We start from the raw sequence: 23,910 nt of genomic DNA, 5'->3' as shown, positions 1-23,910 counted from the left end.
TTAGGATGGGGTTCGTATTAGGGTAGATTCTTCTATTAAGGAAAACCTGCTACATCTTCCCCGATAGATATTTCCTACTTATGACTTTCCCATAGGGAGAGGAAGGCTGGTCCAGTGGTTAGATACTAGCCTGGCACTCTGGTGATTAAGGTTCAATTCCTAAATCTACCACATACTTCCTGTATGACCCTGAGCAAATCACTTATCTCCTTGTGCATCGGTTCTCCATTTGTACCTTATCTTACAGGGATGTTGTGAGGCTAACCACATTAAAGGTTGTGATGTGCCCAGATGCTATGGTGATGTGGGCCATATAAGTGCCATAGATAGATATGTTCTTATTTAACCAACATATCCTCCCACAAAGGAAAGGCATTCCCTTGAAGGGAGGATGTTGTAATTTTATGACTCCTGAAATCAACTGACAGACCAGCTTATTTACCCTACATATAAATATTGATAATACAAAAAACATCTTGAATTTGTCACTGACTCTGATGCAAGGGAGATTACCATAGAACCACCTGGTATTGCAGGAGAGGTCCATCACTGCTTTGAGCAATCACTGAACTGAGCTGTTAGTCCTTGATCAGACTGTCACAATCAGTGAGGTGTGTGTCTGTGTGATCTGCCTTATTACAGGTGGCAGGCCTGCCTTCTGCTCTGTACAAGAGAGTGGAAAGGAAAGAGACTATTTATATAAAGTTAATTAACTGTTCCTGATGACCAAGGCAGAAACAGCCAGCAGAAGCAGCTCTTCTTATCTGTTTCTTCCAGGACACAGCACCTGGTTTATAGAGGAGATACTGTCAAAAGAGTATGTTCCTGCTTCTTTAGGACTGAGGTTCTCAAACTGGGGGGTGTGCCGGCTTGTGGGTGTGTGGAATGTATTCTGGGAGGGAGATAAGAAGCGTTAGGAGAGTGGCGGCTGCTGGCTGGGTACCCTGCTCAGAAGGCAGTGCCACCGTCAGCAGCTGCACAGAAATGAGGGTGGTGGTATATGTACTTGTGTGGTGGTAGCAGGGAGAGGATCGTGTACAGGGCCGGTGCAAGGAAGTTTCACGCCCTAGGTGAAACTTCCATCTTGCGCCCCCCCCAGCCCTACAGCAGCTCCTCGCCCTGAAGTGTGCCCGCCGCCCCTGCGGCAGCTCCCCTCCCCCTGGCCCGAGGAGCCCTGCGGTACCTCCTCACCCGAGCTCACCTCTGCTCCGCGTCCTCCCCGAGCACGCTGTCCTGCTCTAATTCTCCTCCCAGGCTTGCGGTGCCAAACAGCTGATTGGCGCCGCAAGCCTGGGAGGCGGGAGAAGTGAAGTAGCAACTGTGCAGTGGAACCCCTGGGCTGCCGGTGGCACGCTGACCCAGGCATGGGTGGCAAGTTTGTAGAAATTTTGGTGGTGCCCAGAACCCACCCGCGAACTCTGCCCCCACCTGCCTAAGGCTCTGGAAGCGGGCTTGAGGGGGGGAGGTCTGGGGTGCAGATCCTGGGCTGGGGATTAGAGTGCAGGAGGGGTGCAGGCTTTGGGGTGGAGTTTGGGTGCTGGGTGCAGGCTCCGGGCTGGGGCAGGAGGTGGGTGTGCAGGAGGGGGTGAGGGGTGCAGGCTTTGGGATGGAGTTTGAGTGCAGGCTGGGGGTGTGGGTGTGGGAAAGGGTGAGGGGTGCAGGCTCTGGGAGAGAGTTTGGGGGTGGGAAGGAGTGTGTGGGAAAGGGGAGGTGGTGCACGCTCTGGGAGGGAGTGCATGCTCTGGGAGGGAGTTTGGGGATAGGAGGGAGCGCAGGGGGCTGAGGGTTGGGGCTGAGGGTGGGGGCTTCATGCTGCAGGGGGGGCTCAGGGTTGGGGAAGAGCATTAGGGTGCAGAAGGATGAGGGTTGGGGCTGAGGATGAGGGATTCATGATGCGGGAGGGGGCTGAGGGCTGGGGAAGAGGATTAGGGTGCAGGGGGATGAGGATTGGGGTTGAGGATGAGGGATTCATGTGCGGGAGCTCAGGGCTGAGGCAGAGGATTAGGGTGTGGGGGGCTGAGGGGTTTGGGGTGTTGGAGAGACTCAGGGCGAGGGCAGAAGCACAGGGTAAGGGTAGCCTGCTCTGCCAGTAGGAGACGGGGGGCACTAGGACCCTGGGACAGCAGACAGCAATTCTGCTGGAAGCCGCTCTGCTCCAGCAGCAGAAGCAGGCAGAGGTGCTGCGCTGCTTTCTGTGAGGCACGGACGCGGCGGGGGTGTGGGGGGGAGACCCGCGGGGGTCGGGGCCGGGCCCGATCCAGGCAGGGCCGGGGGAGAGACCAAGCTCCAAATAGTGCTGGAGCAGGGCCCCCAGCCCTGAATATTGCTGGTGCTCGAGCACCGCAAACATATAGAACCTGCCCCCTATAAACCCTGGGCTGCTGGCTGCCGCGGCGGCGCCCTGACCCAGGGGACACCCTGGGCTGCCAGCTGCGGATGCTGCCTGCAGCTCCGAGTCCCTCTCAATCCCAGGAGCAGCGGCCACTCAACCACTTAAAAAAAATTTGGGGGTGCTTTTTGGCGCCCCCAAATCTTGGCGCCCTAGGCAACCGCCTAGTCTGCCTAAATGGTTGCCCCGGCCCTGGTCGTGTAAATGACTACAGACACAGAAGGGGGTGTATGATCAAATAAATTTGAGAACCACTAGTATAGGAGAGTAAAGCGTGCAATGCTAACGCATAGTGTGGGTAGAAAATGTGTAAGTGGGAAAAATACTTCTCAAGCTTAGTTTGTTATTACTAGGGTGACCAGGTGTCCTGTTTCTAAAGGGACAGTCTCATATTTAAGTCCTCCTGTGGGTGTCCCTACTTTTTCTTAAAAATGGGCAAATTGTCACATACTTTCTATCTCCCCCGAACTGGCAGGTCCAGCTGCTGGCTGGATCCCTGCTCGCCACCTGCCTGTCCACTAGTGGTGAAGAGGGAGGGTCCAGTTGCTGATGATGGTGTGTGTGTGCAAGGCTGGTGGCGGGGTGAAGATGCAGTGTGCGGGGCCGGCCACTCCCCCTGCTGGTCTATCAGTGCAGCCCCCCTCTGCATGCCAGCTCTTGACCAGCAAAGCCCTGCTCCTCCCCCCGTCCCATTTTCGGCCAGCACTGGCTGTGTGCTGCGAGCTGCGGTTGCTGGTGAGTGCAGGTAGGTGGCAGCCAGTTATGTGTTGCCTCTGCTGCCCACCCGTCAGCCCTTTATGTGCTACCCCTCTCACTGTCCTCTGCTTGCTTTGCCCCTTCCCCCCTTCCCAGTGCCACTGCTCTTCCGTATCCCACCTGGCAGGGCATATCCCACTCCCAGCGCTGTGTGGAGAACCAGCCCCTGGTTGGAAAGCTCAGCTCACCAACAGCCTGGCTCGCTGGTGCCTTCCTTCCCTGACTGAGGCAGCAACCCGGGAAAGCCCAAGACCCTCTGACCGGGAGGACCCAAGCCAAAGCCCCGCACAGAGCTGGCACGGGATGCCTCTCCACCCCTCAGCTAAGCTCTGGAATGGTGGTGGAGGAAAGTGATTTCCAGCCTGTTCACACCCTGAACTTACAGGCTCCACAGCAGCTCCCAGGGCAGGCGCTTAGTACCCACTTCACTGCCACACACACCCCCTGCCACCCTGGGTCCTGGCTCCAGGGAGCACAGGGCTTCTCTGTCTCCTAGGCTCCCTCCCCTGCTGAGCCACCTCTCTGGCTAGGGTTTGCTGAAGCCTCTGGAGTCAGGTTCCCTGGGCTCTGGTGCACAATGCATCCTTAGGGCTTAACCCCTTCCTGCACATGCTGTAGCCAGAGGCAGCTGGGTTATGTCAGTTGCCAGCAGCAGCCTGGAGGTGTTAGCTGCCTTTCAACACTGTGCGAGCAGGAAGGGACAAGCTGCTTCCAGCCACCCGGGGGAGGAGGGGAGAAGAGATGAGCTCTGCAAAGGCACTAGCAAGTCATCCCTTCTCCCTCCCCATCCTCCTCCCTTGTGGCTGAAAGCCGCTCCAGTCCCTTCCTTCCCACACAGTGAAGGCTGCTGGTGGTCACATTCTGGTGTGAGCCTGGCAGAAATCTGGAGGGGCATGTGACCCTGCGTGCCCCGCCCTCCACCTGTTGCCTCAGGAAGACATGGTACCAGGAGCGGTGGGTCCATCCCAGGGACCCAGCCAGGCATGGAAGGCAAAAAGTGCAGGGCAGGAAGGGGAGGGTCAGTCAATCAACCTCCTGTGTGAGAGAGGTGTATAGGAATGTGTGTGTGTCACCCCTTCCCGTGTGAACTGAACTGTAAAGCCTTATAGATAAGAAGGTAAATAAAAAGAATCCAACTACTCAGTATTTCTTTTAGCAGGGGCTCAGTCAACTTGATTTGTTAGTCTCTAAAGTGCCACAAGCACTCCTCATTCTTTTAGCTCCTGAAGAGGCTTTGATGTTTTGCTTTTAGTGGGCCCTCAAAACAGTAAGTGCTGGGCCTGCTTCCTCCAGGCCTTGATTTTTCTCAGAAACATGAAATGAAATTTCACTTACAAGCCTCTGAACCAAACAGATGTACAGAGAAAATCTACATGAGGGGCAAGTATAGGCAGAGTTCTCAGGCTGGCAGCTTGGAGGATGTCCTGATCTATTTAGAAAGTAGTGCAATATGCCTCCACTTTTTGCAGGATGAGTGGAGGGACTCGCATGTCATGACTGAAGTACATGTGATGCGGTGGAGGAGAGGTTTGCAACATTCCAGTCCTCACATTCCTGATGCAGTTAAAGTTAGATATGTTTTTCGTTATTTGCTTCTCTAAGCTACTGCAATAATATTGGTGCACAGTTAAACAGCTGCCACTTCCCACCCCCAAGGTGACTGCATTTCAGTGGAGGGTGAAGTGATTATAGATAAATGGCAAAGGCTCCATTCAGCTCCCCACAATGGATCTCAGGCCTGATATTTTGCTCTCCTTAAATGCACAGTATTCTGCACACATAGGTTGAATGTTGCAGGGTAATCTGGGCCTTTAAAGATGTTCCAATGCATACCTCACTGGTTTCTGGTTCTCCATTAGACCATGGGACTTATAGTTCAGGGATCATGTAACTTATGCGCCCGAAGCAAGGCTTGCTGGGATGGGAAACACAGGATAAAGGGAAGTCCTGTTCCTTAGTGGAGAGAGAGCAAGAGAATGCTAGGGAGGACAGTAGCTGGCTGAGGCCTGGGAGAAGACCTGGGGAAAAACAGTAGTTTCTTGGCAGCTCTGTCCCTGGGTCAGCCAGTTGGGGCTGAGACCAGGGGGATTTCCTGCAGAGAGGGAGCTGGGAATGGAACCTGTGTGGGTGTGGCCGATGAAGGCATGGAAAAAGAGAGACAGCTGTAGGAGGTGGCCCCAGGAATGATGATGCAGGATAGTTTGTAGTGGAGGAAGGACAGCTTTTCCATAGTATCCAGTCCCAGGTTAAAGACTAGAGTAAGAGGAGGATCCAGACTTCCTACAGTGCCACCTAGAAGCAGTGGGAAAGTCCTGTGACTGAGAGGAAAGACTTAGAGGGAAGCTGAAGACCAAGGGTGGATTGACCCCCAATATAATGGGTGAATGAGCTCCCTGAAAGCAAGAGGGAAGGACTTGCCAGTTCCACAGGCCCTAGGCAGAGGCTTGGCCCACAAGGGTTGCAAGGGTTCGTTTTGATTTATGTTTAGACTTTCCTTACCCTGGAAAGGGAGGACGTCCAGTGTGGCCAGAGGGCCAAATCACCAAACTACCAAAGAGCAGCCAGGAAACTGAGGTTCCTGGTGGTGGAGAGGCAAGTTGTATCCCCTCAGTGGAATTCTCCTGTGTGCAGAGAGTGAGTACAAAGCCTATGCACCCTCACTTAGGCCCTAACTGAGCTCTCTATATGGAAGATGCATGGAAATGCAGAGCAGTGCTGTTACATTTTAAACAATATACAGCTTAAAATTCAGTCTCTCCAAAAATCTGCATTTTTGCAGAAATCTGACTCTCTCCAAAATACCCTAGAAGAAAACCCATTTCATGCTCAAACACTTTGGGGCCAACCTTCTGCCATTATGGAATTCCTTGTCTCTGCTCACAGCCACAGTTTACTTCCTGTTGGGAGATGGCTCAACAAGTAGAGGAATTTATCCTGTTTCTGAATTCACAGCAGAAGTTGTTCCTTCCACTCAGTGCTCAACTCCTCAACACAGGAATCCTGTACTTGGGCTGTGTAGGAAGAGCCATTACTTTTCTTCTGGATTTAATTATGGTTTCTAGGAGCTTGTATATTGCTGAAGGGCAGCATGCACCTGGTTGCACAGTCTCTGAATAGGCCCATTTGCTCACATTGTTTAAATGAGAAGATTCAAACAGCGTCAGTTGTAGGAATCTGTTGCTCAAAGGAAATAAGAACATCAGCATGTCATGCCTCACTCCCACTTTTGCATCCTGTGTCGGGAAGCTGCAACACACAAGACTCTGGAATTTGCGCCTACAAAAAAGCAACGAGTGAGTGAAAATCAGCCCTGTGGAGAAGGCTTGTGCATCACCTAAGTCAGTGATGCCCGACCTTATTTCACAGAAGTGCCACGTTGGCTCAACCTTATGTGAGCCAAACGGATTCTACATATTTTAATAAGATTTCAAGTCACCTGTATTGATTTATATTTTAAGTTCAGCTTGTTTTGTATATATTTAGATTGTTTCTATGTACAGTATTGTCTATTTACATATTTGTGTAAACTAAAATGATGTAAACATGACGACAAAATGCTAATGAATTGGCCGTTAGCATGTTGGGTTGAAGCAGGCTGCAGGCCTTATGAAATGCTCTGGTGGGCCGTGTATGGCCTGCGGGCCATAGGTTGGGCACCATCCTCAAAATAGGGCTCAAGTGGAACTTGGATGTTGCGTGGGCCTTGTACTGGTGCTCTTGACAGGGGTGAATTTTGTCCCAGGAAGATAACACACATCATCTGACTTCAAAGGAGCCGTTGTCAAGGTTTTTAACACTCAAACTGGAACTTGGCCTTGTTCTCAATTCCAGAGTGGTTAATTAGGGTTTGTACCCTTCCCACAAGTGCTTTCTCCTGAACGGCACCTACATATTGTTGGTTATTACAGAGATGCTTGTGAGTGGTGGGTTGCATATATTGATTTGTTGTTGTTTAACACTTTGGCCATATAGGTTGATTCATAGATAGCAGAGATGGAACAGACATATCCAATCATCCAGTCCATCTCCTTGCAGATGCAAGATTGTTTCATACAGGAAACTACGTAATGTGTCGCCCAGTCTAGTTTTAACCCATCCCAAGCAATAGGAGATTTCACAAATTCCCTAGGAAGACAAATGTGTAGCCTAATATTTCTCATTGGCTTGTTTTGACCAGGTTGCTCTTGAGTGCTGGAGTTGGCTGGAAATCTTCAGATTTTCAGGGATCTGTTTGTTTGAGGGGGGAATCTTTTTAGCTCAGCTTGAATGTATACTCAGCTGCGTACACACAGGGCTGTCTGTTGCAGGGATGCTGAGCTTTGGACTGGCAATGTTGGTTTGGTTTGGATTACTAGTGACCCTCTGCATTATGCCCTCCAGTGTGTTATAATTTGAACGTGCCAATTAGAGCCACAGAGGCAAATAATAAAATAACAACATTATTTTGCAACCTAAATAAATGCCAGGCTATAATCTAACCCCTCCCCCCCCAAGTCTTATGTAGAAAGTCATGTGCATTTTTATATGTCATTTTCTTAAAAAAGAGAAAAAAGGGGGTGGGTCAAAGTGGAGAAATAGACCTTTTCCAAAAAGAAACTCCTTGTTGAGCTGTTCCAGTGGATAGCTGTTCTTTGTTTCGGCACCAGTGATAGACATAAAGTGCTCTCTGAGATAGCAGGCTAGGTGATGGTGTGTCCCACATCAACCTGGCAGACTGTCTTATTTCTCTGGATGTGTTTATTAAGTGGCTGCGGTGCTGTTAAGAGGCGCCAGATGGTCTTTGGAGACTGCACACAATGGGTACAACACAGACAATGGCAATAGCAAGGCTCACACCGACAGGCAGCGCCCTTATGGGCCTGATCCAAAGCCCACCAAACAAGACAGGAGGAGTTGTTTTTTTAACTGACTGCGATAGGTTTTTGATCAGGCCTGCGGGGGAAGGCGTGCACTGTTTCTCTCTGAATCTGTTTTAATGACCAACACAAGATTTCAGTCTCCAGGACTGTCAAGCTGGCAACATCTGGCAGCATAGGTGCTTCTTTAGGAAGGGGGTGCTTACTTTAATAGTGGTATTTTGTGATTTGATACCTGACCTACTAGGAACCATTAACTAATTTCTCATGGGAGACCACTTAACATCAGATGGGTAACCATGTACCAGGAACTCATGCAAAATGTAGGATGGATTCAAATCTGGCAGACCTTTCAAATGACCTCTTTGGCTCTTGAAGCTGTATTTGCCATGGGAATCCTCCTTGGTGGCCTTGCTTTCCTATTTCTACAGCCATGATTCTCTGTTCCAGGAACACCCATGAAGTTGCTGATTCTCTGAAAACAGCAGCAGAGGGTCAGTGTCAGTTGGTGCAAGTCCATACTGCAATCTTGGAAGGGATGGTTGGAAAAACACTTTACTGCAGGAATTTCTGCTCCATATTTATCCAACCAGTAAAGACCAAATCCTACTCCCGTTTTCTGGCTCAATGAGCAAAGTGAAAGATAAGAAGGGTATTTTTTTTATCTCTGCTGAAAAGATTAATGTCAAAGTGGGAGGATTAGTTCTCTGCAGTGCAAGAGATTAAGTTTGGATTTTGCAAACTTTCCCATTATCAGTTTCCCCTCCCCAGACAATCCTCACGGGGCTTTACAACCCCTCTCTGCCAACACTGGAGTTCAGTGAATGTGTCTCTTATTAAACCATTTTTGTCTCCTTTCACAACCTCTGCATTAAAACAATCTTCATATAGCAGGGCTGTGCTTCATTCTGGAATTTTGTTAGCTTTTGCCAGGCATCCAATTCTTTCTCATATACACTGCCCTCCTGCCTTGCCACACACCTAAACCAGAGCTTTTCTCAATATTTAGAAGGGGAAATGTACAAGGTTTTGTCTTTCTTCTCAATCAAAAAGAACAGGCTTACCTCCCAATAAAACATACCCTCTGTCCAGATAAAAGAGAGCTGCAAATTACACAGTCTCTTTAGAACAGTAGTTCTGCTAGCCAACAGAATTGTTAATGTCGTTCCAAATGCAGGATGAGTTTGTCCTTAATTACACTTCTGCATGGTACTCTTTGCTAACCCACTCACTAGTTACTGTTGCTCAGGCTAGCGTAAGAATGACCATACTAGGTCAGACCAATGGTTCATCTAGCGCAAGGGTGAGCAAACTATGGCCTGCGAGCCGGATCTGGGCTTTGGATCCGGCCTGCAGGATTGCCCCCCCGTGGCGCCACGGGCCTTGCACCGCTCTGCAGAAGCAGCCAGCACCACTTCCCTGCAGCCCCCGTGCGGGGGGGGCAGAGGGCTTCATGCATTGCTTATGCCTCCAGGCACTGCCCCCTGCAGCTTTCATTGGCTGGGAACGGGGACCTGCGGTCAATGGGAGCTTCTGGGGAGATACCTTGAGGTACGGCAAGGGCAGGGGGCACAGAGCCTTCCCCTCCTCTCCTCCAGGGGCTGCAGCACCTCCTGAAGTGGCATGGGGCCATGGGCAGTGAGTTATATAACCACGTGGTGCTTGGAAACCTGCAATATTCAGAGCCCTGGTGCCCAGCTCCACCAATGTTTGGGGCCGGGTCTCCCCCTGGCCCCACCTGCCACCCCCGTGCCTCCCCCGAGTGTCCCCCGGCCCCCCCCTTGCTGGCCCCATGCATGTCCCTGGGCCCTGGAGGGAGAAGAGCTCTCTGCCTCTTCCATGCAGCCTCTCTGCAGCAACTGCTGCCGCAGGGTCCTAGTGCCCCCCATATTGACTGCCAGAGCAAACCGACTCTTAGCCTGCCCTTCCACCTCAGACCCTTCCCTTTTCTGGCGGGGCCCTCTACCAGCACGGCCCTCGCCCCCACCCTCAGTCACCACTCCTGCCCCATGCTGGGCAAGGAGGCAACCCTATTCCCCACCCCCAGTGAGGCTACAGTCAGGGGAGAAGGTGCACGCAGCACCCCACGGCACCCACCATGGGGGAGGCAAGGGAGATTCCTGGACCTGAGAAGGGCCCTAGGAGTACATGCAGTGACAGTGGTGGGGATGAGTGTGCTGCTGGGGGGGCGGGAAAGAGGGGATTCTCCCCCAGAACTTGCTGCTGCCGGCAGGGAAAGGTCTGGGGGGAGTCCTCCTCTCTGGTCCTTGTCCCGGAGCAGCCTGCCTACACCCCAAACTCATCCCCAGCCCTGCCCCACCCCAGAGCCCACACCCTCAGTCAGGGCTTTCACCCCCTCACTGCACCCTGAACCCTCTACCCTAGCCCTGAGCCCCTCCAGCACCCCAAACACCTCATCCCCAGTCCTAGCCAGAGCCATCATCCCCCTGCACCCCAACCCTCTGCTCTAGCCCTGAGCCCCTCCTACACCCCAAACCCCTTATCCCCATCACAGAAAGAGCCCTCACCCTATGCCCCAGCCGAGCCTCTCCAATACCCCAAACCCCTCAGCCCCAGCCAGAGCCCTCACTCCCCACACTCCTACTCTCACCCTGAGCCCCTCCCACACCCCAAAGTCCTCATTCCCAGCCCCAGCCCCAGCCCTCACCCCCTACACCCCTACCCTCGCCCTGAGCCCTTCCCAAACCCTAAACCCACCATCCCCAGCTCCAGCCAGCCAGAGCTGGTGCAAGGATGTTTCGTGCCCTAGGCGAAACTTCCACCTTGCGCCTCCACCCTCTGCCCTGAGGCGCCCCTGCGGCAGCTCCCCCCTCCACTCTGAGGCACCCCCCGCCCCAGCTCACCCCTGCTCCGTGCACAAGCACCCCAAACACGCCGTCGCTGCTTCACTTCTCCCACCTCCCAGGCTTGCGGCGCCTAAGCTGATTGGCGCCACAAGCCTGGGAGGCGGGAAAAGTGAAGCAGCCACAGCATGCTAGGGGAGGAGGCGGGGCAGGGGTGAGCTGGGGCGAGGAGTTCCCCTGCGTGCCGCCCCCCCCCTTACTTGCTGCAGGCGGCCCTCCCCGTGCTCCCCTGCCCCAGGTCCCTCTGCCTAAATGCCAGCGGCGACCAGGGAAGCCAAAGATCCTGCCGGTGCAGTCACTGCTGAAGAAAATGGCGACCCCAAATCCCAGTGCCCTAGGCGACTGCCTAGGTTGCCTAAATGGTTGCACTGGTCCTGCAGCCAGAGCCCTCATCCCCCTGCACCTAACCATCTGCCCCAACCCTGAGCCCCTGCCTGTATCATGAAGTCTTCATCCCCAGCCCCACCCCATTCCTCTGCCATAGCCCTGAGCCCCCTCCTGCACCCCAAACCTCTCATCCCCAGCCCCACCCCAAACCCAGCCCCACCCCTGCACCCCCTCCCTCCCCTAAACTCCCTCCCAGAGCCTGCACCCCTTCCTCCACACACCTCTCATCCCCAACTCCCTCCCAGCACCTGTACCCTGCACCCCTCCTGCACCCCCGACTTCCTCCTCCAGCCAAACTCCCTCCCAGATCCTTGGGCAGATGGGAGGTGGAGTTTTGGGGGGGTGGAGTTTGGGCAGGTTCTGGGCACCACCAAAATTTCTACAAACTTGCCGCCCATGCGTGGGGCCAGGGACAGGGCAGGCAGGCAGGCCGGCAGGGAGCCTGCCCTGGCCCCGGTGTTCGCCACTGCCACCCTGGAGCAGCTTTAGGTAAGCAGCACCATGCTGGCATCCAAACCCCTCCTGCACCCCACCCCCCAACTCCCTGCCTGCTCTTCACACCCCTCCTGCACCCCAACTCCCTGCCTTGAGCCCTCTCGTGCACCCCACACTCCTCCAGCACCCCAACCCCCTGCCCTGAGCCCCCTGCTGCACCCTGCACCCCTCCTGCATCCAACCCCATGCCCTGAGCACCCTTCTGCTGTCTGCACCCCTCCTGTACCCCTGTCCTGAGCCCCCTCCTACACCCCAATCCCATTCCCTGAGCCCCCTCATACATCCCGTACCCCTCTTCTGCCCCAATCCCTTGCCTGAGTGCCTTCCTGCACACCGCATCCTTGCCCACACCCCGCACCCCAACTCCCTGCTCCGGCCCTGCATACAATTTTCCCATCCAGATATGGCCCTCGGCCCAAAAAGTTTGCCCACACCTGATCTAGTCCAATATCCTGTCTTCTAACAGTGGCCAATGACTAGGGTGACCAGACATCACATTATTATTGGGACCATCCCGATATTAACAGCTTTGTTTTGTATGTGCAACTATACCCATCACCCCTGAAAAAAAGCATCCCAAATTTTCACACTCACTATCTGTTCACTTTACAAATGACAGATTTTTCAGAGGGAATGAACAGAACAGGGCAATTATTAAGTGATCCATCCTTTATTGTCCATTCCCAGCCTCTGGCAGTCAGAGAGTTAGGAATGCCCAGCGCAGAGGGTGGCATCTCTAACCATCTTGGCTAAAAAGCCATCGATGGACCTGTTCTCCACTAACTTATCTAATTATTTTTTTAACCCAATTTTATTTTTGGCCTTCACAACAAATGAGTTCCACAGGTTGACTGTGCATTGTGTGAAGAAATACTTCCTTTTGTTTGTTTTAAACCTGCTGCCTATTAATTTCATTAGGTGACCTCTGGTGCTTGTGTTATGTGAAGGGGTAAATAACATTTCCCTATTCACTTTCTCCATACCTTTCATGATTTTATAGACCTCTATCATATACCTCCACAGTCATCTCTTTTCCAAGCCGAACAGTCTCAGTTTTTAAAATCTCCTCTCATATGGAAGCAGTTCCATAGCCATAATCATTTTTGTTGCCCTTCTCTGTAATTTTTCCATTTCTAATGTATCTTTTTTGAGGTGAGGCAAGCAGAACTGCGCGCAGTATTAATGGATTTATATAGTGGCATTATACTATTTGCTGCCTTATTGGCTATCCTTTTACTAATAGTTCCTAACATTCTGTTGGCTTTTTGTGACTGCCACTAGACATTAGAGGATCTTTTCAGAGAACGATCCACAATGACTCCAAGTTCTCTTTCTTGAGTAGTAACAGATAATTTAGACCCCAGAATTTTGTATGTGTAGTTGGGATTATGTTTTCCAATGTGCATTACTTTGCATTTATCAACATTAAATTTCATCTGCCATTTTTTTGCCCAGTCACCCAGATTGATGAGATCCCTTTATAACTCTTTGCAGTCTGCTTTGGACTTAACTAACTTGTATTGTTTGCAAACTTCGCTACCTCATTGTTTACCCCTTTCTCCAGATAATTTTTTACTATGTTGAACAGCACTGGTCTAGTACAGATCATTGGGGAGTCCATGATTTACCTCGTTTTTTACTGACCGTTTATTCCTACCCTTTGTTTCCTGTCTTTTAACAAGGAACCTTTATTCTTATTCTATGACTGTGTATTTTGCTTTAGAGCCTTTGGTGAGGGACCTTGTCAAAGGCTTTCTGAAAGTCCAAATACACTATATCCTCTGGATCACCTTCGTCTACATGCTTGGTGATACCCTCAAATAATCCTAACAGATGGGTGAGGCATGATTTCCCTTTACCTTTACAAGAGCCATGTTGACCTAAAATATCATGTTTATCTATGTGTTTGATAATTTTTTTTTCTATAGTTTCAACAAATTTGCCTGGTATGGACATTAGGTTTAGCAACCTGATATTGCCAGGATTGCCTTTGGAGTCTTTTTAAAACATTGGCATTACATTAGCTATCCTCCACTCATCTGGAACAGAGGCTGATTTAAGTAATAGTTACATACCACAGTTAGTAGTTCTGCAATTTCATATTTCAGTTCCTTCAGAACTCTTGGGTGAATACAACTGCTCCTGGAGACGTCTTACTGTTTAATTTATCAATTTGTTCTAAAATCTCCTCTATTGACACCTCAATCTGGGACCATTCCTCAGAGTTGTCACCTAAAAAGAATGGGCAGGTGTAGGAATTTCCCTCACATCCTCTGTAGTGAAGATCAGTTGTCAAGGTATTTTCCCCCCAGTTTGAACTTTAGCATCCAAAAGTGGGGACCTGCATGGACCCTTCTAAGCTTAATTCCTAGCTTAGATCTGATAGCGCTGCCACCAGCCAAAATATAGTGTTTGGCATACTCTCTGTTCCCCCAAAACCTTTCTGGGGAACCCAAGACCCAAACCCCTTGGGTCTTAAAACAAGGAGAAATAAACCATCCCCCCTCCTTTCTCCCTCCCAGACTTTCCCCTCACTGGGTTACCCTGAGAGGCTACACTAATCCAAACTCCTTGGATCTTAAAACAGAGAGGAATTAACCTTCCCCCACCTCCTTTCCCCCCACCAATCCCTGGTGAGTTCAGACCCAATCCCCTTGGGTCTTAAACAAGGGAAAAAATCAATCAGGTTCTTAAAAAAGAAAGCTTTTAATTAACGAAAGAAAAAGTAAAAATTTTCTCTGTAAAATCAGGATGGAAAATGTTTACAGGTTATTCAGATTCATATAGCCTAGAGGGACTCCCTCCCCCCTAGCCTGAAATTCAAAGTTACAGCAAACAGAGGTAAAAATCCTTCCAGCAAAATACACATTCACAAGTTAAGAAAACAAACATAAGACTAATCCGCCTTTTCTAGCTAGTACTTACTATTTTGAGCATGAGAGATTGTTTCAGAAAGATTGGAGAAAGACCTGGTTGCACATCTGGTCCCTCTTAGCCCCAAGAGCGAACAACGAACAAAACAAACAGCACAAACAAAGACTTTCCTCCCTCAAGATTTGAAAGTATCTTGTCCCCCACTTTGGTCCTCTGGCCAGGTGTCAGCCAGGTTCACTGAGCTTCTTAACCCTTTACAGGTAAAAGAGACATTAACCCTTAACCATCTGTTTATGACATCAGTGCAAAGAATTCATTTAGCTTTTCCACAATGGCCTTGTCTTCCAGGAGTGCTCCTTTAGCATGTTGATTGTCCAGTGGCCCCACTGTCTGTCTGGCAGGCTTTCTGTTTCTGATGTACTTAAACACAAGTTTGCTATTAGTTTTTGTATCTTTTCCTAGTTGCTCTTCAGATTCTTTCTTGGCCGGCCCAATTACACTTTTACACTTGACTTGCCTGAGTTTGTGTTCCTTTCTGTTTTACTGAGTAGGATTTGACTTCCAGTTATTAAAGAATGTCTTTTTGCCTCTGACTGCCTTTTACTCTGCTGTATAGCCATGGTGGCATTTTTTGTGATCTTCCTGTTTTTTTGTTTGTTTTTTTAAATTATTATTTTTGTTTTTTTTTTATTTGGAGTGTACATTTAGTTTGAGCCTCATTTATGGTGATTTTAAATAGTGTCCATGTAGTTTGCAGGCATTTCACCCTTGTGACTGTTCTGTTTAGCTTCTGTTTAATTAGCTTTTTCGTTTTTGTGTAGTTTCCCTTTTTGAAGTTAAAAGCTACTGTGGTGGGTTTCTTTGGCAGTCATTAAGGGTGTCTAGAAATTTTATCTCTGCATCCTCTCCTGAAGTGACAAAAACTCAGTCAATATGAGGATAGTTAAGGTCCCCATTTATTATTGCATTTTCTACCTTTGTAGCCTCTCTAATCTTCATGAGCTTTTCACAATCACCATCATCATCCAGGGCAGGTAGTTGGTACATTCCTGCCAGTATACTCTTATTATTTTAGCATGGAATTCTCATTCATAGAGATTCTATGGCACAGTTTGGTTTAAGATTTTTACTATAGTTGATTCTATGCTTTCTTTCACATATAGTACCATTCCCCCAGAGCACCCGACTCTGTCATTTCTATATATATTTTTACTCTAGTAGTATCATGTCCCATTGATTATCCTCATTCCACCAATTTTCCATTATATCTATTATATCAATAGTCTAATTTAACGACAGGCAATCTAGTTCACCATCTTAGTATTTAGACTTCTAACATTTGTATACAAGCACTTGGACACTTCTGTAAATATTCAGTTCCTTGTCTTTATATGTTAGATTAAATGGGACTCTTTTACATTGGACTGTTCCTCACTAGCTCCTTACCTATACTTTGCTACATTTTTTCCAATCCTATTTCATGTCAAATTTTGCAGACATTTAATGCAGCCTCTTTCACGGTGTTCTGTGTGGAAGAACTTTCTATCCCCTCCTTTCCCACAAAGAGAGATCCAGTGTGTAGTGGAGATTGGGGGAAGCCTTCCAGAGGAAGGTGAAAAACTTGTAGTTGGAACAAAAGTACTGGGCTGTGGTGATGGGTAGAGGAAGCAAACCTAATCTATAAATAGACTTGGAAGGATTAGATTTTTTTTAATCAATAAATGTCAGTGTTATCATACGTACACAAACCACTGAAAACATGTTCCCACAATAATAATCTAAATTTACAGACAGATAAAGTAAGAAAAATTCTGCATAGGAAATTATTGGAGTTTGATTTAAGGATGTTTACTTTGTATATTTTGACATGTGATGTTGCCAATTTGTGTTTTAAATGATTATAAAGCATTAACTTATTGAATCTCAGTGTCTGTTGTCATTAAATAATTATTGTCTGTCCCAAATTCCATGATTTCCTATAACTGAAATTTTAAACTGATGATCTTTAAAAAATGCTTCAAAATAAACATAAAAAATTAATTCTGCCAAACCTATCTATAAATAATCTTGTTCTAAATACCTGATTTCATGTGGAATTTTTGAAGTTTTCAACTGAACAAAAATACAACATTGTAAAAAATGTTGAAGAATAGTGGTGTAATGAATAACCTATGTGGATCACTACTGCCCAAAGTGGGTGGTATCATAACTGATCAGTGACGTGTCCTAGACTTGGTACGGCAACAGTAGATTCCCCTTTACCTTAGATTCCCAGATTGATTGATTTGATTGATTTTAAGACAGGATGGATCATTATCCTATCACTGCTGTTAATATGAGATTCTGAGTAGCTTCAAATGCATACATACAGTATGTTGGTAAGTTAATAGGCTGACATGCCCCTACTGAAGTCAAAAACATTTCTTCTATCCTCATGAGTCTTATGTTGTTTACTGGGAACAGCTACTAGAGAAAAAGGAAGGAAATACAAAGAAATGGGCATTAAGTTGAAAGGAAAATGATTATAGTGGATGTGATATCCAATCAACTCAAGGCTAATATCTTCTCTCTGCTGAAGGCACTTAATTTGCTAGTGAAGTGCTGGGATAAGGAAACATTGTGCTCCCAGAATTGTCAAAACAAATGTAAGATTCTCAGGCTGGCATTGAAACTGACTGATTCCTTTGCAGAAAGCTGGGCTAAGGCAATCATGATCAATGTCACTGTGTCTTCTCATGTATAACTTTGTTCATTTCATTATACATACAAGAATCCAGAATTCCTGTGCAAGGGTGAGGCCTTTCAGATAACAATACAACAGCTGTGAATCAAACCAAAACACATGCAGAATTAAAATACTGTATCTTCAACTAACAAGAGATGACTGTTAAGGAACTGGTATATAAGCTATAATTAAGAAATTAACAAGTTATATTAAATGAGTTTAATTTAGTTACATAATAGAACCTAGGAATTAAACCAAGCTCTGCATGTGTTTACTTGTATATCATACCTGTTGGGAGATCACTAATACCTCATTATATTGAGAGCAGAGGTGCCAAGTTAGGGTAAATGACCTCTCAGATGCCACATGACACAACCATTAACTACTAATGATTTAGAAGGAGAATTCATGTCCAAACACTGATATGTTCAGGGCTACCCAGGGGAAAATGACTCAACTGCTAGTAAACGAAGCAGCATGTAACCAAAGATGTGCAAGGAACAATTATGTTGTATGGAGGTATCACAGTACTTAATCCTAAATGCACTTTAATCATAGTATCCAGATACTCTGCCACTGGATGCCTTAGGGTATGTCTACACTACCAAATTAAATCTATTTTATAGAAGTCGATCTTTAGAAATCGATTTTATACACTCAATTGTGTATGTCCCCACTAAGCACATTAAGTCGGCGGAGTGCATCCTCACTACCGTTACTAGCATCGACTTACGGAGTGGTGTACAGTGGGTAGCTATCCCACAGTTCCTGCAGTCTCTTCTGCCCACTGGAATTCTGGGTTAAGCTCCCAATGCCTGATGGGGCAAAGACATTGTCACAGGTGGTTTTGGGCACATGTCGTCAGTCGCCCCTCCCTCCATGAAAGCAACAGTTGTCAATCGTTTTGTGCCTTTTTCCTGGGTTACTCATGCAGACACAAGCATGGAGCCCACTCAGCTCACCGTCACACACTTTAAAAGCTCGCTGGTGCTGTTTGCTGACTAGGTCAGACTCCAGCGCAACTAACATTCCCACTGTTATTGCTGCTTGCTGTGTGCTCCATAATATCTGTGAGAGTAAGGGGGAGACGTTTATGGTGGGGTGAGAGGTTGAGGCAAATCGCCTGGCATCCAATTTTGAGCAGCCAGACACCAGGGCAATTAGAAGAGCACAGCAAGGCGTGCTGCGCATCAGCGAGGCTTTGAAAACCAGTTTCATGACTGGCCAGGCTACGGTGTGACAGTTGTGTGTGTTTCTCCTTGATGCAAACCTGCCCCCTTTGTTGATTTTAATTCCCTGTAAGCCAACCACCCTCCCCTGCTTCAAAATAAAGTAACTATTGTTTTGAAACCATGCATTCTTTCTTTATTAATTAAAAAAAAAAGATAAAGGACAAGGTAGCCCGGGTGAGGTGGGGGAGGAGGGAAGATCACAGCCACATTGCTTATTGTAGCCACACTAAAAATCAAACTGTTTAAATGACAGCCTTCTGTTGCTTGGGCCATCTTCTGGAGTGGAGTGGCTAGGTGCCCAGAGGCTCCTGCCCCCCCACCATGTTCTTGGGTGTCTGAGAGAGGAGGCTATGGAACATGGGGAGGAGGGTAGGTGGTTATGCAGCAGGGATCTGTGCTCTTGCTGGCTTTCCTCAGCGTCGTATCCTGCCTCTGTTCTTTGCGCTCACTTAATTCTTTCCCGGCCTCTGTCACTGAATGCTTCCATACATTAAGATGTGTCCTATCAGTGTGAGAGAACTGCATGAGCTCGGAAAACATGTCATTGCGAGTGCATTTTTTTCGCCTTCTAATCTGCAGGGATGGAGATGATAAGGGGGAGTGTAGAAACATTGTACGCTCTATAATTCTAGGGGGACTGCATGGTCACCTGTGCTGCTGAGTTCGCCACGCTGACCAAGCAGGAAATTAAATTCAAAAGTTCCCAGAGCTTTTCCTGTGTACCTGGCTAGTGCATTGGAGTTCAAAGTGCTGTCTAAAGCGGTCACATTGGAGTACTCTGGGATAGCTCCCGGAGGCCAGTACCATTGATTGGTGTCTGCAATACCCTAAATTCGACCCAGCAAGGTCGATTTTAGCGCTAATCCTCTCGTCGGGGGAGGAGTACAGAAGTCGATTTTAAGAACCCTTTAAGTCGACGGAATGGGGTTGGTTGTGTGGACGCATTCATTTTAAAATCAACGTAACACGGCTGAATTCGACCTAATCCCATAGTGTAGACCAGGCCTTAGATAAATGTTTTGTTATAATACTACAGCTGTTGCATGCCTCCTCTGAGCGGACGAATTGTGTCTGGAAGTTATGCATATCACAGCTAAAATATTATCTGGGGGTCATGTAATATGAAATACAAGGTCTCTGTATTTGTGATACTGCTTTTAAAGGCTGCTGTGCCACTCACTGAAGGTGCAATCTTTTGGTACAATGAGAGTGTTATTTTGTTGTGTACACTTTCCAAGCAACAATACTCCTCTCCTTCCCTTTTTTTGGATGTGGGGATTCCAGCCCCATTTCACTGCATTAGCTCCCCTTCTCTGCTATCCTTGAAAGGCCTGGGTGAAGTTGGCTCTCTCTTTCAGCCAACCTGCATGTACAAGCAGCATGTTGTTCCTGCCAGGGCCTGTATATGCTGCTCTGGGATGAGCTGAAGAGGTCTTCTAACTTGTGGTCTTCCCAAGATCTGAATGAATTAGCCCTAGAGCACCTGCCAGTTCCAGCGGAACAAACGAGTTCAGGACCCAAAAAACAGAGCTCCTATTCTGGCAACATCACTACCATGAGAAAGGCATCTTCTCTGTTTAATCTTTTCTTGAAGTGGGCAGCCCAGTTCAGGGAATTCTTTTCAACCTGGTATAAGTAGTCTGTGTCCAAGTTGTAGCTGGATATGTTCTGTTTGGAGGAATTCACCCATCATGCTATAGCTTGAATTGCAACAGCTGTGGAATTCCAGCAGATATGCTGAACAGGGGCAGTTCATTTCTGTTGGGACATGTTATTACATGACTCCTGTAGTTCTGGAGGCAGGCAGTAGGCCACAATACAGCTTCCAAGCAAAACAGTTACTGTAAGTTATGGCATTTTTAATGTATAAGCACTGTGCTAAATCTGGTTAATGTGTGCTAGAGTGTTCAGTACTGCAAATCACTGGTGACTGGAGCCTTTTCCCTACAGATCAGCATTTTAAATCCAGCCCAGATCAATTCAAATCTAGCCCAGTTCAGCTGATGGGTATTCACTGGTCTATGTGTAACATGCTGATACTCTCAAGCTAGTTCATATCAGAAAACACTGCCCACCAGTCCCAGTCATCAGATAGGCTTGCTCTACTGGCCAGCATTAAATTCAGTGGGAAAAAGATGTTTGTTTTTTTTAAGAGGTAAGCGAATGCAGCAACCTTTATTCAAGGTAAAATTGTCCTGTTTTTAAGGGCAAATTCTGTATAATACATTCAAACATATTTATGTAACAATATCACCTAGAAGCCTCCATCAAGATCAAGTCCTTCTTGTGCTAAGTACTATACAACCACACAAAGAGTTTACAATCTGAATTCATAGAGGGGGAAACTGAGGCACAGAGAGGGGCAGGGACTTGCCTAGGGTCACACAGAAGGTCAGTGACAATGCCAGAAACAGAACCCAGGTCTCCTGACTCCAAGTCATTATCTGCAGGACCATGCTGCCTCTCAATAGACCATATATAATATATACACATCCTATCCTATCCTATCAGTTCCTTACTAACAAAATGTATGTGTTAATCTATGCAGCTTTTTAAAAAAATAATGCTGTGTGTATGCTAATAACCCACTATGTGTTTGTTGTAAAATGTTTGGCCAATTTTAAATAAGACTGTTTAGCAAGACTGGCAAAAAAAAATACTTATGGAGGCTAGCTTTATGTCATAAGTGAGATTAAGTAGCAAACTCAGTGGAGTGGGATTTCTGTTCTGACTGGCCTGAAATAACACTAGAAATTCATGATGGCAGTCTTGATGCCAACATTCAAATGTTCTAATGGGAGCAATGACTTACATTTTTGAGCCAATCCCATGATTTGAGATGGCTTTGCCAATATCTGCTTAAATTCCTGTTCCCAGATGTGTGTTAAAGGCAAGGGCGTGTTCTCCATTTTTAATATCCTTTTTGTTATTTTCCAGGTGCCTTCACTTGCATCCCTCTGATATTTCCCTTAAGGACATTCCTCAGATATAACTCTGCAATGAGACCCCGATGGAAGTGGCTGCTAAATGTACATCTCAGATGTTTTGGAATGTTTGCTAAAACAGTTACCAAAAACAGAATGGAACAACTTCTCCAGTTGGGATTTTTTTTTACTCCCTATCATACAAGCTGCAGCAATAATATTTGGTAATGAAGTGTGACAATCTTATAAGAGCATCCCCTGTCGCAGAAGGATTTCCTGGATATAACGGACCCCTGGCATTTTTTCTTTTAGACCATGCTGATTCTCCCTTCCCCTGTAACCCACACACACACACACACACACAGAGCTCCTGGGGGACCTGTATTGTGAATTCTGACCCTGCTGACTTGACTTGACTTGACTTGGATCCTCCCCCCGAACAGGAAAAACCACAAAGAGTTTAATGCAGGGTATGGCTACATTTGGAATTTCGGAGCGCTGCCGCGGCAGCGCTTTGAAGTGTGAGTGTAGTCAGAGCGGCAGCGCTGGGAGAGAGCTCTCCCAGCACTGCATGTAAACCACATCCCTTACGGGTGTAGCGTGCAGCGCTGGGAGCCGTGCTCCCAGCGCTGCTGCCCTGATTACACTGACGCTTTACAGCGCTGTATCTTGCAGCGCTCAGGGGGGTGTTTTTTCACACCCCAGTTGCAGCGCTGTAAAGTGTGAGTGTAGCCAAGCGTTCAGTCTCACTAGTATTAATAAATTTTGAAAAGGAGGTAAAATACAGAATGGCTTTGCTTCTGTGCTCAAAGCTGAACACAACAAAGGATCCCTATGGGATTTTAGACTAAACAGCTTCCAAGAATCCAGTAAAGTTTTGGAATCAACGCATCTGACTAGACCCTCAAATGGATATGCTATCAGACAGCCTATTGACTAGTCCTTGTACTATAGGTCCTCTTGTATAATCATCTTCTATAGTAAGGACTAATCCATGCAGGGTTTGTAGTGGTTATTGCCAGGGCATAGAATATAGACACAAAGAGGTTACTAGGCTGGAATGCCCCCCTGCAGCTCCTGTCTTTCAGAGAGGCCAGAATAAGGGCAGCCACACTCCTGCTGCTGCCTGCAGGCATTCTAGCATGCTTTGGGGGCAGTGCTACCCGCAGTTTGGCCTGTAATGTCAAATTTGGAGGGAAAAAAACTTGGGTCGCTCATGCCTGCATTTTCACTCAAATTGTAATAAGCACATTTCTCATTTTCATACCATTGCATTACTTCTAACTGCCAGAGCTTCAGAAGATCCAGCTAGGGACCTAATTTGCACTAAAGTTAAGCTCAGTGGAGCAGTAACTGTGTCTTACTCTTTATATGTTTGGATTTTTACAAACTGTACTAAAAGAGAGCCCATCCAAAGCTCTGACCACCCTTAACAATATACCAAATAATTAAAACAGACATATCAATTCCCCCTAGACTAAATCAAATAATACAGTAACAAAACTGCAGAAACAAATCAACTTCCCACAGCATGTATTTGCACAGCACATAGCAGTGATGTTACTGTAATACAGTGAAGCTAGTTAGAGATGAGTCAAAATCAGATCCTTGAGAATAAAATACTTTGTCTTTGGGGGTTGTGATGAGGTGTGCTCCCCATACTAGCCCTGCAAGAGCTGAGTTGGAGAAGGTGGGCCCAATCAGCTAATTAGTCTGCAAGCAGAGGGAGCTTTAGGATGGAGGCAGTTAATTAGAGAGAAGCTTATCTGCAAGAGACAGGCAGGGCTTCTATAAACAGAAGGAAAATGGAAACAGAATGGGCAGCAGAGAGATGGTTGCAATTACTCCCTAGGAAAAGGGAGGAGTGTTTGAGGGGTAGCAGAGACAAGTTGTCCAAAGTTACTCCCTGGGAGGAGGGAGTAAAGAGACTGGAAATCCAGAGGAGTGGGGAAGATCAGAGGTTTTTAAGGTCAGGCTTGACAAAGCCCTGTCTGTGATGATTTAGTTGTTGTTGGTCCTGCTTTGGGCAGGGGCTTTGACTAGATGACCTCCTGAGGTCTCTTCCAACCCTAATCTTCTATGATTCAGCCCAGGGAAAGGCAGCAGGGTACAGGGAATGGACTTTAACTGCTGTGTAGAGGGTCCATGAGCCAAAAACCAGAATAGAGGGTAGGCCCAGGTTCCCCTGCCAGCCACTGTAGGAGCAGGGCCAGCTTTAGGAAGTGTGGGGCCCGATTCGAATAGTTTCAACAGGGCCCTGGCAGGGATGACTCACCTAGCGGTGCTCTGAGTCTTCAGTGGCACTGAAGGACCTGCCACCGAAATGCGGCCGAAAACCCAGAGCACAGCAAGGTGAGTAAAAATTAAAAGGGCACAGGGCCCGAATCAGGGGAATCGGCCTAAAGCCA

At 47.5% G+C, this 23,910-nt stretch overlaps 1 protein-coding gene across 1 annotated transcript in view; it reads left to right on the top strand.

Annotated features, from left to right (window-relative positions):
• Window positions 1–22,006, top strand: part of TRIM44 (tripartite motif containing 44) — a 168,119-nt gene extending 146,113 nt beyond the window's left edge. Inside the window, exon 7 of the mRNA XM_030560040.1 lies at window positions 21,516–22,006. The gene's annotated coding sequence lies outside the window, so the exon portion shown is untranslated. The remainder of the gene's footprint in view (window positions 1–21,515) is intronic.
• The last annotated feature ends 1,904 nt before the right edge of the window (window positions 22,007–23,910 follow it).

Source organism: Gopherus evgoodei, chromosome 4 (assembly GCF_007399415.2).
Source record: "Gopherus evgoodei ecotype Sinaloan lineage chromosome 4, rGopEvg1_v1.p, whole genome shotgun sequence".
In the NCBI taxonomy this organism is placed as follows: domain Eukaryota; kingdom Metazoa; phylum Chordata; order Testudines; family Testudinidae; genus Gopherus; species Gopherus evgoodei.
Note: the sequence above shows the minus strand (reverse complement) of the source record. Positions and strands in the feature narration are given on the sequence as shown.